Genomic DNA, 15,613 nt, shown 5'->3' on the forward strand with positions numbered 1-15,613 from the left:
GAAAAAGCTAACGTTGTTTATCTAGGAGTTTTAAATGAACCATGCGATAACAAAGAGACTATAAAACATGTTTTGGAAAATATCCACAATTTGTTTGATATTGACAAATCAAAAAGTCACATGATAATTGTTGGGGATGCAAAAACCTTTGACATTTTTTGTAAATTAAAAAATGAATATACCGAAGAGCTTTCTTGGGTATTACCATTTCCAGGTGACTGGCATATTTTAAAAAATGTACAACCCGTTTTATTTAAAATTTATTTTGATGCCGGTCTCAAAGAGATAGCAAAAATTAATCACAAGGAAGATGGTCTTTTGACTGTTCTTGAACAGGGCTCGAATTTTAAAAAAACTCATTTATTCTTGCTTAATGTTTGGGAGAGCTTTTACAGAGTTCAGATTCTCAAGTTCTTGGAACAAAGGGGGGAAACCAATGACAAAGCTCTAACATCCGAGCAATTAAATAAAAAAACGTTAGAGCTAGTATCGGAAATAAATAAGTATGTGAGGCAAACAAAAAATAACTGTGTGTCTGATTTACAAACAGTATTACAAAGGTATGAAGGAGACATTGACATCACTTCTCTTATGGATGAGTTTGACAAATTCTGTATGAAGAAAAACAAGACAGATGATACGTTCCTATTTTGGAATAATTTTATTCATAGAGATTGTTTCTCCTACATATCTTTGTATATTGCTTTCCGTAGTTCAAATTGGAATCTCAGATTAGCATCACTGAAAAGCCTCAACCCTTTGTTCCATGCCTTTGATAGACATATGTACTTGAGAATAATTCCAAGACATCTGGCAGACATAGCAGAACTTCCACGAGAAATTTTAACGTGCTTTCAAAATGGAGGTTTTTCTGCCAGCGTAACAGGTAGGGCATGGCAGCAGCTTGCCCTAGACGAGGCTCACGAGTCTCTTATAAACCGCGATGTTAAAGAATCGGTTCGTAAACCATCCCCGGAACTGCTTGATAAAATCGCTGTCTATCTTCCTTTTAGAGCATCCCTGCAAAAAAATTTAAACAAGCAATTAAACCTTAATAGTGACAACACTTTGTCAGAAAAGGGATTTTCTCCATCTAAACTATCTCAAGATAAACAGATTTGTACCATGTACGTTAACAAAATCTTAGAGGTTAACGTTTTTGGGTATAATTCTGAAATCAACAGAGGTTTATTAAAATTGTTTTCCTGCCAAAAAGCTGAAGGGGTCGTTCATTTTGACTTGATTAACTTTTACAATATTGGTCAAACATGCATGGAAAACTTCGTTCGATCAAGAATTTTAAATTGCCCTAGTACTACCGCACCAGTACGAAAAAAAACATTACGTACATTTGCTACAACAAAATCAAAGCAAACCAATAAGCGTAATACTGATACAAAAGAAAAGACACTGTACAACAGGTGCTTGAAAAGTGAGATGGCTTTCTCAATGAAATCCGGGAATCCTTTAAGTAATTTCCGCCAGTACATCCCATTTCCGCGTGCTATTTGTATGACAGATGGTTCGATGCATCACCAAGACACAAAGTCAAATGCAACTAGGTCACTTTGTGGCAGATACGAAAAAGTTCAACTAGAAAGGTTACCACAGTCTTTCAATGAACACCTGGTTATAATTGAGGGCATGTTTATGATCAACAGTAAACCCATAAGATCCCATCATAAAAGATTCAAAGACATCATCGAACATTTGGTTAGAAGATGGATTCTACCTCACGCAAAGCTGTCAGCCAATGAAATACATATTTTATTTGACAGACCGAATTCTCTAACTAATGATAAACCATCTTTAAAAGATCTTGAAAGGTCAAGACGGGACAAAAACCTCAAAGAAAACCCATACAAAACATTAGAATTCAACTTCCTGTCCGAATTACCAAAAGGAAAATGGATGGATTTTCTTAAAAATCGTGAAAACAAACGGAAATATATTAGGCTTCTTGGTCAAGAACTTCTATGTCTTGTGCAACCTCATCTTAAGGAAAATCAAACTTTTATTCTGGGTGGGTGCTTCGATCATGGTAATTGTTATGGAATCAAAGGGATCGGTACAAAATTTTTAGTTGACAAGCTTGTCTCTAACCACGAGGAAAGCGATACACTTATTTGGGCCCATGTTTTAAATACAAGCGACAACAATAAAAATATATTGATTTATTCCCCTGACACAGATGTATATTTCATTGGTTTGTCCCATGTTAGTAGAACTCTAACAACCAAAAACATAATAATTCAGCAGAACATGTTAGGTGATAATGTTAAGTATCTCCACTTCAATACGCTTGTCAATTCTTTGTACAGCGATCCCGATCTCGGTAGTATTTCTAGAGAGAACATTTGCAAAACTATTCAAATTCTTTACATATGTAGTGGCTGTGACTATATTTCATTTTTTGTTGGTTTTGGCAAGGCTCTCTTTTTCAATACTTTATTCCAATATGCAGATTTCATAACAGGTAACCAAAACATAGTACCTGGTTATCTATCATCAGACACAGAAGAACATGGTTTCTTATCATTTGTAAGGCTTATTGGATCTCTGTACTTCAAAAAACATGCTACAGAGTTCCTTCCAGACTTCAGAAATGCAAATGAGCTTTTCAAAGAATTCTTTCAAAGGAACCATAATTTCAATGTTAGAAAAGTACATGAGTATTGGCTAAGCCATATTAGGGACAAGGTCCAAGTTAGAGTTTCATATGAAGATGAAATTCCTCCAAGTATAGGTGCATTGTACTATCACTGGAGACGAACATGTCTTATTTCAAAAATGTATGACTTGTCATCAAACACTATAATGAACTTGCCATCCTTCCAAGATCATGGTTTTTCCATTATAGATAATATTCTTTCTCCTCATTGGGATGACGAGACTCATATTAAGTCCGTTCAAAAGCATGTCGATTGGCTCTTACGAGGTTGCAAATGCAAGAAAGGTTGCATAAAAAATACATGCAAATGCAAGAAAAATAACAATGAATGTGGTCCTGGTTGTTCGTGTATGAACTGTAAAAATTGCAGTAATAATTCTGTTTCAAAAACACTGGAAATAGAACTTGAAGAAGCTGCACTATACATACAAGATGAGAATGATGATTCTGATGATGACAGCATTGGAACTAACTAGGGATAGTTTCAATGATTTAGGTTAATACACTTTAATGACTTTTAAATAACTGTTTTTGTGAGGATTTATGTTTTTCCCATTGAAGGTTTTGTGGATGAAATGGTAGCCAACTGTATATATCATGTAGAATAGCTAGAATTAAAATAGGTTCAGGCACTTTTGTGACTTTTTAACAACTATTTTTGTGAGGATTTATGTTTATGTTTGGTAAAGCAAGGCTTTCCCATTGAAGGTTTTGTTGATGAACTTGAAGCCAACTGTATATATTGTGTAGGATAGTATGAATGATTTAGGATCATTTAGGTTCAGACACTTTTGTGACTTTTTAACAACTATTTTGTGAGGATTTATGTTTATGTTTAGTAAAGCAAGGCTTTCCCATTGAATGTTTTGTTGATGAACTTGAAGCCAACTGTATATATTGTGTGGGATAGTTTGAATGATTTAGGTTCAGACACTTTTGTGACTTTTTAACAACTATTTTGTGAGGGTTTATGTTTAGTAAAGCAAGGCTTTCCCATTGAAGGTTTTGTGGATGAACTTGAAGCCAACTGTATATATTGTGTAGGATAGTTTGAATGATTTAGGTTCAGACACTTATGTGACTTTTTATTATCTATTTTAGTGAAGCAAGGCTTTCCCATTGCAGGTGTTTTGAATGAAATTGAAACCAACTGTATATATCATGTAGGATAGTTTGAATGATTTAGGATCATTTAGGTTCAGACACTTTTGTGACTTTTTAACAACTATTTTGTGAGGATTTATGTTTATGTTTAGTAAAGCAAGGCTTTCCCATTGAATGTTTTGTTGATGAACTTGAAGCCAACTGTATATATTGTGTGGGATAGTTTGAATGATAAAGGTTCAGACACTTTTGTGACTTTTTATTAACTTTTTTTGTGAGGATTTATGTTTATGTTTAGTAAAGCAAGGCTTTCTTATTGAAGGTTTTGTTGATAAACTTGAAGCCAACTCAGTGTATATATTGTGTAGGATAGTTTGAATGATTTAGGTTCAAACACTAGTGTGACTTTTTATTATCTATTTTAGTAAAGCAAGGCTTTCCCATTGAAGGTGTTTTGAATGAAATTGAAACAAACTGTACATATCATGTAGGATAGTTTGTATGATTTAGGATCATTTTGGTTCAGACACTTTTGTGACTTTTTAACAACTGTTTTGTGAGGATTTATGTTTATGTTTAGTAAAGCAAGGCTTTCCCATTAAGGTTTTGTTGATGAACTTGAAGCCAACTGTATATGTTGTGTGGGATAGTTTGAATGATTTAGGTTTAGACACTTTTGTGACTTTTTATTAACTTTTTTTGTGAGGATTTATGTTTATGTTTAGTAAAGCCAGGCTTTCCCATTGAAGGTGCTTTGAATGAAATTTAAACCAACTGTATATATCATGTAGGATAGTTTAAATGATTGAGGATAATTTAGGTTCCGGCACTTTTGTGACTTTTTAACAACTATTTTGTGAGGATTTATGTTTATGTTTAGTAAAGCAAGGCTTTCCCATTGAAGTTTGTGTTGATGAATTTTAAGCCAACTGTATATATTGTGTAGGATTGTTTTAATGATTTAGGTTCAGACACTTTTGTGACTTTTCATTAACTATTTTGTGAGATTTGTGTTTTTATTAATTTTGTAAGGATTTATGTTTAGTAAAGCAAGGCTTTCCCATTGAAGGTTTTGTGGATGAACTTGAAGCCAACTGTATATATTGTGTAGGATAGTTTGAATGATTTCGGTTCAGACACTTTTGTGACTTTTTAACAAGTATTTTGTGAGGATTTATTTTTATGTTTAGTAAAGTAAGGCTTTCCCATTGAAGGTTTTGTTGATGAACTTGAAGCCAACTCAGTGTATATATTGTGTATGATAGTTTGAATGATTCAGGTTCAGACACTAATGTGACTTTTTATTATCTATTTTAGTGAAGCAAGGCTTTCCCATTGAAGGTGTTTTGAATGAAATTGAAACCAACTGTATATATCATGTAGGATAGTTTGAATGATTTAGGATCATTTAGGTTCAGACACTTTTGTGACTTTTTAACAACTATTTTGTGAGGATTTATGTTTATGTTTAGTATTTTAGCAAGACTTTCCTATTGAAGGTTTTGTGGATGAACTTGAAGCCAACTGTATATATTGTGTAGGATAGTTTGAATGATTTAGGTTCAGACACTTTTGTGACTTTTTATTAACTATTTTGTGAGATTTGTGTTTTTATTATTTTTGTAAGGATTTATGTTTATGTTTAGTAAAGCAAGGCTTTCCTATTGAAGGTGTTTTGAATGAAATTGAAACCAACTGTATATATCATGTAGGATAGTTTAAATGATTTAGGATAATTTAGGTTCAGGCACTTTTGTGACTTTTTATTAACTATTTTGTGAGGATTTATGTTTATGTTTAGTATTTTAGCAAGACTTTCCTTTTGAAGGTTTTGTGGATGAACTTGAAGCCAACTGTATATATTGTGTAGGATAGTTTGAATAATTTAGTTTCAGACACTTTTGTGACTTTTTATTAACTATTTTGTGAGGATTTATGTTTATGTTTAGTAAAGCACGGCTTTCCCATTGAAGGTTTTGTTGATGACCTTGAAGCCAACTGTATATATCATGTAGGATAGTTTGAATGATAAAGGTTCAGACACTTTTGTGATCTTTAATTAACTTTTTTTGTGAGGATTTATGTTTATGTTTAGAAAAGCAAGGCTTTCCCATTGAAGGTGTTTTGAATGAAATTGAAACCAACTGTATATATCATGTAGGATAGTTTAAATGATTTAGGATAATTCAGGTTCAGGCACTTTTGCGACTTTTTATTAACTATTTTGTGAGGATTTATGTTGATGTTTAGTAAAGCAAGGCTTTCCCATTGAAGTTTGTGTTGATGAATTTGAAGCCAACTGTATATAGTGTAGGATTGTTTGAATGATTTAGGTTCAGACACTTTTGTGACTTTTTATTAACTATTTTGTGAGATTTGTGTTTTTATTAACTTTTTTTGTGAGGATTTATGTTTATGTTTAGTAAAGCAAGGCTTTCCCATTGAAGGTTTTCTTGATGAACTTGAAGCCAACTCAGTGTATATATTGTGTAGGATAGTTTGAATGATTCAGGTTCAGACACTAATGTGACTTTTTATTATCTATTTTAGTGAAGCAAGGCTTTCCCATTGAAGGTGTTTTGAATGAAATTGAAACCAACTGTACATATCATGTAGGATAGTTTGAATGATTCAGGTTCAGACACTAATATGACTTTTTATTATCTATTTTAGTGAAGCAAGGCTTTCCCATTGAAGGTGTTTTGAATGAAATTGAAACCAACTGTACATATCATGTAGGATAGTTTGAATAATTTAGGATTATTTAGGTTCAAACATTTTTTTGACTTTTTAATAACTATTTTTGTGAGGATTTATGTTTATCTTTAGTAAAGCAAGGTTTTCCCATTGAAGGTTTTGTTGATGAACTTGAAGCCAACTGTATATATTGTGTAGGATAGTTTGAATGATTTAGGTTCAGACACTTATGTGACTTTTTATTATCTATTTTAGTAAAGCAAGGCTTTCCCATTGAATGTTTTGTTGATGAACTTGAAGCCAACTGTATATATTGTGTAGGATAGTTTGAATGATTTAGGTTCAGACACTTATGTGACCTTTTTATTATCTTTTTTAGTGAAGCAAGGCTTTCCCATTGAAGGTGTTTTGAATGAAATTGAAACCAACTGTATATATCATGTAGGATATAGTTTGAATGATTTAGGGTCATTTAGGTTCAGACACTTTTGTGACTTTTTAACAACTATTTTTGTGAGGATTTATGTTTATGTTTAGTAAAGTTAGGCTTTCCCATTGAAGGTTTTGTTGATGAATTTGAAGCCAACTGTATATATCATGTAGGATAGTTTGAATGATTTAGGTTCAGACACTTTTGTGACTTTTTATTAACTATTTTGTGAGGATTTATGTTTGTTTAGTAAAACAAGGCTTTCCCATTGAAGGTTTTGTTGATGAATTTGAAGCCAACTGTATATATCATGTAGGATTGTTTGAATGATTTAGGTTCAGGCACTTTTGTGACTTTTTATTAACTATTTTGTGAGGATTTGTGTTTTTATTATTTTTGTGAGGATTTATGTTTATAAATGATTTATGTTTACACACTTTTTGATACTTTTTGAAACTATTTTTGTGAGGATTTATGTTTATGTTTTGTTAAAAAGGCTTTCCTAGTTAAGGTTTTTGAATGAAATTGAAGCCAACTGTATATATATACATGGAGAATAGGGTGAATAATTTCAGACACTTTAAATGATTAAATTCAGACACTTTCTAAACTTTTTAATGATTGTTTTTTCGGATTTTTTTATGTTTAATAATGCAAAGCTATATCCCATTGATGTTTTTTTGTTCGGATAGTGTGAATAATTTAGGTTCTGAAACTTCTTGGACTTTTTATAAGTAATTTTGTGAGGATCTATGTTTATGTTGTATAATGCAAGGCTTTCTTATTGGATGTTGTTTAAATAAGTAAGAAAGAGTTGCAACAATTTCCTGTTACAACCTTTATTAATGTACTGATAATGATTATGTATATGATTTAACATTATTGTGTCAACTTGTTAATATGACATACTTGGTAAAACTTCATTTCCACTCTATTATTAAAGGTTCATGTAAAACTAACTTCACTTCATAAATATTTAACTTCCTAATTGGACTCTCAGGTTAAAATTTATAATCAATAAGACTTAAAAAAAAAAACCAAGCATTCTGAGAGTATAGCATGGTAATACATAGTCCCCTACCTGATAAAAATACATTTACTGGAACAAAATTTAAATTTGATCTTTAACTTGTCATGGTGTTGACTGTATAACAAATATATGTATCAATTGTTAACGATATTTGGTCGGAGAGTTGTCTCATTGGCACTCATAACAACACATCTTCCTATATATAATATCTTCAAGTATGACAAAAAAAAGTGTGGAAAACTGATTATATAAGTAAATTTTCCACAATTCTGCAGAAAACCATTAAACCAAAAAACAAAATTTAAACTTGAACTGTAATTTGTCATGATAAAACTATATACCAATTACCAAATCAATATGTTCAAGCATCCAGAAAAAAACAGAGCTGAAACTTGATTATTTTAGGGACCATTACATATAAAGAACCTCAAATAATTTGCACTTGATCTGTAACTTTTCATTATAAAACAAAACACCAAGTACCATTTCAATATCTTCCAGAATAAACTGTTCTCAGAGATATGTCTCGCCTTTTTGTAATTTTGGCAATGAATTGTGCCAATTAATGCTAATACAATTGCAAACCAAATATCAATGACCTACCACAAGTGGATCCCCAAAATTGACCTAATCACAAACTAATACATGTAATGTAAGCAAACCAATCAAAGTCAATAGACCATGACTGAGGGGGCGGAGCCAAAAAATATCCATGGCAATGAGATGTGACAATGCTAATACATCTGCATACCAATTATCATTGATGTACCACAAGTGGATCTCCATAAACTGACCTAATCACAAAGTACCGGTAATACATGTAAAGTAAGCAAATCATTCAAAGTCTATATACCATGACTGAGGGAGCGGAGCCAAAAAATCTCCATCACAATGAGATGTGGCAATAGTAATACATCTGCATAACAATTATCATTGACATACCACTAGTGGTTCCCCATAAAACTGAGCTAATCACAAACTAATACATTGTTGACGCTGTCGCCATCAACAGCATAACTATGTCTCGCTTTTTGACTCCGTCAAGTCGAGACAAAAAGGAAAAACTAGAGGCTCGGAAGAGCCTGTGTCTCTCACCTTGGTCAATGAGGATATTAAACAAAGGACACAGATGAATTCATGACAAAATTGTGTTTTGGTGTTGGTGATGTGTTTGTAAACCTTACTTTACTGAACAACTTTGTTGGTTACAATGATCTCTATCTATGTTAAACTTGACTCCAGAAGTGACAGTGGAAAAAATTGTGAAAAAAGTTGGTTGGTTGGACACTCTTTTTTTAAACTAAATACCCCAATGATAATTGTGGCCAATTTTGGTTGAATTTGGCCCAGCAGTTTAAGAGAAGAAGATTTTTGTAAAAGTTAACACGACGGACAACAAGGAAGGAGATGATGGATGCAAAGTGATGAGAAAAGCTCACTTGGCCCTTTGGGCCAGATGAGCTAAAAATAGAAGAAATATAGTTATCAGCATATGGTTTTAGTGATTCAAGATATGAGACATATTATAAAAATTATTTATTTAAAGGTTGATTGTCCAAGATGGGTCACGATTTCTTAAGTGGTATTCAGAAACCAACATTTTTATTGAGAAAAATGATTAAATAAATTTGTTTTTGCACTTGGTCACGCCCATGTGAGATTTTCTGATAGCAATGTAAAAGTTAATAACAACAGACAACATGGATGAACAGCAAGTGATGAGAAAAGCTCACTTGGCCCTTAGAGCCAGGTGAGCTAAAATGTTGAAACTATTTTACCAGACTGACTGATGGACAACAGTTGGACAGAATGCAAACCTTCAATGTTGTCAGTATTTAACTAATAGCCAAATTAACAGGAGATTTGCAACGTCCTCTTGATGTCTTTTGCATTTTTCATCGAGTTTATATACACTATATATATATATATATATCTCAGTTACAGTAGCATAAGTTCAAAACCCAGCTAGGAAAGAACAAAAATTAAGTACAACATAGTTGTTCTGATATTTAGACAAATAATAAATATTTCTTAAACCTGATGGATTCAATGAGAGAGCCAAAAAAAGATATAATAAAATAAATCAATACAATAATCTTGAAATCCTACAATTTAAAATCTTAGACATTAATATATGATTTCAAATCAGTAACTGAATCAGCAGAGGCCGATTTAGAGTGGGGTCCCCCTTATCTGGGAAAAAACTGGTTGATTATATAGGGAATCACTGAAGCATGACTGGAGCAGGCACCCTCTTGGGTAGTCAGTGGGCCCCCTATTATGAATTTCTATATCTGCAACTGATCAGGTTATTTCAACAAACTGATTTATGACTAAATAGACAACATGTTGATTGTTGCTATTATAAGAAGTTATATACTATAACTTTTTGCACATTTATTTTTTTCTGTTAAGAGAATGACAATTTTACTTCCAGGGTAACCAAATTGATATAAAATATATTCTGTTCAATGTTCAATCAAATGATAAAAAAAATTATGAAACTATCTTTCTTTACCCAAAGCTTATGTTTATGTTAAACTTTGTAAAATATTATCAAAATTCAGAATCATAGCATTTAAAATCAGACAGAAATTGTTTGTGTCTTGAGCCAAAATAAAAACTGAATCACAAACAACCATTTCCTCACCCCCATTTTTCCCTTTTTTTCGAAGTTACATGGTAGATGGTTGCTCCCTTATTACACACATGTTTTTGTGTAAAATTTGAAGTAAACTAACCACAAGTTTTACATATGATGAATATTTATATAATTTATAATTCTTGACACTCCCCTTTTTTTTTTAAATAAAGTTGAATAACCATAAGAACTGTAAAACTAAATGTTCTCCTAAAGTATGAGACCATCATAACAAATACTTGTGAAAAGTTTGAAGTACATTGGTTTAAAGATATTGTGGGAAATGTAAAATCTTGACCCACCCCCTTTTTGGTTTTAAATTCCCATAAATCTAAAACTTATATTATGTATTTTTTATCAAAAATTATACATACTGTATAAACAATTGTGTAAAATTTAAAGAATATTGAAAAAGATGTTACATGACAAATCTTGAGCCCTTCCCATAACTTAATAAAGCCCCATTTAATACCATGATAACTCTGAAAATTGAAAAATGAAACATAGACCAACATAAGTTAACATACAAATATGTAACATTTGAAGTATATTGAACAAGTTATTTCTAGTTACAGAATGACATGAAAAATCTTGACCTTTGTAAAAAATAAATTCCCATAAGTCTGAAACTTATAGATCTACTTCTATCCCAACTAGATATTTTTTTTACTTACTTGTAAAATAAATATTGATCTTCATAATATATAATTTTGTAGCTAAATCTAAAGACCAGTTTAGCCCTTGACATTTTGTCCTAAACAGAAATCTTCTCCTGCAAGATAATTCAAAAAGAAAAGTGTAAGCATTTTTTAAAAATAACCATCCATCTTTCAACATGTTAACTGGAGTGAGATAGTATATAGCAAAAACAATTTTCATATTATATTAGGCACAGACCATTCATCTTTTGTGCAAGGCATATCTTTTATCTGATGGATTTGAAAAATATTTAGTTTATTCATGCTAAACATTTTATCTATTATTTTATTTAAAGTAGAGAGTGTGTCTATATAAAGCCAATAAAGGTTGTTCATGTGTAAAATGTTGGTAAAATTGAACCATTAGTACTATAAAAGAACTGTCCACTGACCAAATTTCAATGCCTTACATGTCTTGCATGAGAAATAAACCAAAAGGCAAAATTAAACAAGTAATAACTCTTTCATACATACATTTGCAACAGGTCAAAGTTACCTAATTAAAGGGAACTGTGTATAGTACTCCCCAAGAACTATCCACCTGGCCAAGTATCAATTCTACATGTACACCATGTGAAATTTTTGGAACAATGAGAAACAGACCTAAAGCTTAATTTGGCAAAGAATGGAACATATGGACAGACTGACAAGGGTAAAACTATATATACCACTCACTGTCACAAAGTGTGATATGGGCATAAAATTTAGGAGAAACCAAACCATGCCAACCACCATTTATATGACATAGATGAATGATTCGGGCCTTATAAGGCTTCTTCAGCCAAAATAAAAAATAACAGGTTGTTCATCACCCAATTCTATATATTAAAGTTTGCATAAAAAGTCTTTCTGAAGTTCAAAACACCATAGAGTCAAGTCCAGATGAATAGAATAGATATTATTTTCATGCATTAGGCAGGAACTAACATATCAGATAATTAAACTTTTAAATTAATTAAATTATTCTAAATAAAAAGAAATTCCTACAAGCACCATAATCAATCAATTATTTTAAATAAAAAGAAATTCCTACAAGCACCATAATCAATCAATAGTGAAATCTTAATTATGTGTATAATTTATAGACTATGTTTTTGAAATATATAGTCACTTCAATTCAATTTACAAATCATAAATTTATAAACATGATAGGCCGCGATTGAATTGTTTTACATTGACATTACATGGCCTTTTATAGCTTGCTGTGCAATGTAGGCTTTGCTCATTGATGAAGGCTGTACAGTTACCTGTAATTGTTAATTTCTGAGTTTTTTTGGTCTCTTATGTCATTGCCAATCATACCAAATCATATTTTCATATGATAAAATACTTTGATATAAAAATATATATATATTACTTTCTTTAATTCATATATATATGTATATATATATATGAATTAAAGAGAGTAGTCCTTATATAATTAAATTTATAGAGTTTGAATTATTTCAGGAGTGACAACAAAAGTAAATTAGGGTTATACAGTCCATGATCTAAGCCCAAGAATTTGCATCAAAATGATGTTGAATAAAAAGTGAACTTATCTCCTGCACCACTTAGAAAACACCATATTTTAAAATTAAACTGTCACATCAATTATATTATGTTAGTTCACAGATACCACATGGTTTCTCTTTCAATTTATAGGTGAAAATTGTTGCAAGAAGAAATAAAGATGAAATACACAATATCAATCAAGAATAGTGTCTTTTTTTTCATTATATATACAAATGTATGTGATTAAATTTTTGTTTACAAAATTTGTTTTCTTTCAAAAATTGCAAGATAAGAATTATTTAAAAACCATCTACAAAAATAATTAGTTTTGAAATAAACCTTGAAAGTCATGATTAACAAACTCAAGGAATATCCCCCCCCCCCCCCAATTTTTTTTAATTTAAAAGGGGGAGGCTTTTCAACCCCAATGTGTCTGTGCATTTTCCTAAAACTTTCAAAATGTTACAATTTTGTGTTTAAAAACATCTGTTTGTTAAGTGATATAAACAGTCGCCTTATCAGTATGAAATGACAAATTTATAGCCCTACTAAACCATTTTATAATTGAGAGAAGATATGAAATTTTCACTTTCTTGTGCATGGATTTAGGACAGTATATGTGTTTATAGCTTATCGGATGAACATGATGAAGGTAAATCAATTACAGTGTATTAATATTGTTTTCTATCAATTATTGTCACATTTTTAAGATACTGATCACATGTTTTATAGTTTAAATGTATATAAAATAGAATGATGCTCCCCCTGGCACAGCTAAAAAGAAATAGAACAGCATCATGACCTGCAGATAACTGTTCAAAGGTGTGTCTGTCTAAACATGTATTATATGACTACAAAATGTTTAAACTTGATCTTCTGGCCAAAATACTTTTGTATGGACAATTTTTAATCATGCAGTATACTGAATTTTTAAAAGAAACACTGGTGTAAAATTATTGAATCAAATGAAAGTAATTGAAACAGTATATCCTGGTGCTGATTAAGAGAAATACTAAACTCATTTAACTGACTTTCAATGATCACCAAGACAAAATTTACAACAACTGAACTAAAGAAAGATTTATAAATTTATTTTGTAAAGATGGTCTCTTTTAACTTCATACAGTTACAAAACAATATCAATAGATGTACTTTCAATGACTTCAATTTGTCTATTCTTGACCTTTTTATTTAAATATTCTTGTATACATATACTTTTTTGGACTGGGAACTCACTTTTGTCCCATGACTGTACATGTAGATATCCGATTCTGTTTGAGTTACCTAATGAAAAATGTCCAACTGACCAGAAGAAGTATTTATCAAATTTTATATATTTTTTTTAAGTTGCTTTTGAAATTCATACAGTTAATACAACAAAATATCTGCATGTTCTATGTATGTGGCCTTTTTCATTTAAATCATCTTGCATTTGTGGATACACAGGTTCATGCATATATCACATTCTGTTTGAATTACAATGTACATCATCAAAAATGCTTCATTAGTATTTTAGTGTATTTGTCTTTGAAACCACAACATCTTTATGTTATTTAATTGGCAAAGTTTTGAAATCAAATCAAATGTTTTCATTGGTCTTTATACTTATTGGTGAAATGTACTAGATTCATTGACCTTTTCAGCTTAATTATCAATGTTAGGTGATTTCATATGTTCTTAAAAGATGCATGTATAACTAATGAATTTAAAAAATGAGATGGATACACACAACATGTATAAATACTAAAAAGTACTATATTCAACATTTCTAAGAAATATATGACAATAAATAGAATTAAAACATGAAATTTCTATCTTGTTCTGTACATCAATTCAGCCATAATGGAATTATTAAGTATTGAGGGTTTTTTTTAAAGCCCCCCCCCCTTTTTGTAATAATACATCACACAAAATAAGAATATAGGATAAAAAATCAATAATCTGGCAACTAAAATAATGAACATGATGATCATGAGTTCATTTTGAGTGATAAGCACTTTATTAGCAACTTTTTAAGTGTATATTATATAATGTTATATAATGTTACATTGTAACAAACCTATCAAACAAACCCATAAAAGTAACATTATCTCCCCTGGAAATGCTTAACAACAAGGCACAAAAAACTGCTACCTTTTTTTGCTCTATATCACATAATTATGAAAAAATATTATATAGATAGGGGATATAGTGGTTGTACACATGTTTGAATATGTAGGTGGCACACTCAGAGGGATCGTCTCTAGATTTTAAAAACAAAATCTACTTTCGGTTTCCGGGTCATCGTAGCAACATGTTTCCTTCCTTTCCAGCTATTCATGACTACGAATTATTCTACAACATGCATTTATTTTGAAGCAACAACTATTAAACAACTCACCTATACCAATGGGAATCGTGTAATTCCTATCTGTTTCCTTTAATTGTACCGATCTTGACGACACCCATCGTTATAGCGTCTACCATTGGAGGAAGCGAAATTACATGATTTGACAGGAGAGCGAAATAAACAAGGGGAGTAATTTTATCGAACCGCATTCCGGACTGAACTGACTTATACAAATCTTGAAATTAAATTTCAGAAATCATTGTATTTTAAATTCCTGAGAAAAATGTGACGACAATTTTCGACTTGGCTGTCATGTAATACACCTTATCGCTATTTGTCCGCCATTACTGGACATCACACAGGGTCCCGTAAAATTTTGACGTCATAATTCAAAATGTCTGACGCCACAATGGAAAAGTGATTGTTGTATGACGCCAAAAGTTCAAGCGGAACAGATTCTCGGGTCAAGCGGAAATAGCGATAAGGTGTATGAGTAATGAATTTGAAAACGCATCACAC

The 15,613-nt window shown here is 31.3% G+C and overlaps 1 long non-coding RNA gene across 1 annotated transcript; it reads right to left on the minus strand.

The window, feature by feature from the left end:
• Window positions 1-638: 638 nt before the first annotated feature.
• LOC134683967 (uncharacterized) lies at window positions 639-15,268 on the minus strand. The gene is made up of 3 exons (XR_010101128.1): window positions 15,146-15,268; window positions 11,248-11,345; window positions 639-1,020 (listed from the first exon to the last, which is right to left on the minus strand). It is a non-coding gene; the product is annotated as an uncharacterized LOC134683967 (long non-coding RNA).
• Window positions 15,269-15,613: the final 345 nt, after the last annotated feature.

This window comes from Mytilus trossulus, chromosome 9 (assembly GCF_036588685.1).
Source record: "Mytilus trossulus isolate FHL-02 chromosome 9, PNRI_Mtr1.1.1.hap1, whole genome shotgun sequence".
In the NCBI taxonomy this organism is placed as follows: domain Eukaryota; kingdom Metazoa; phylum Mollusca; class Bivalvia; order Mytilida; family Mytilidae; genus Mytilus; species Mytilus trossulus.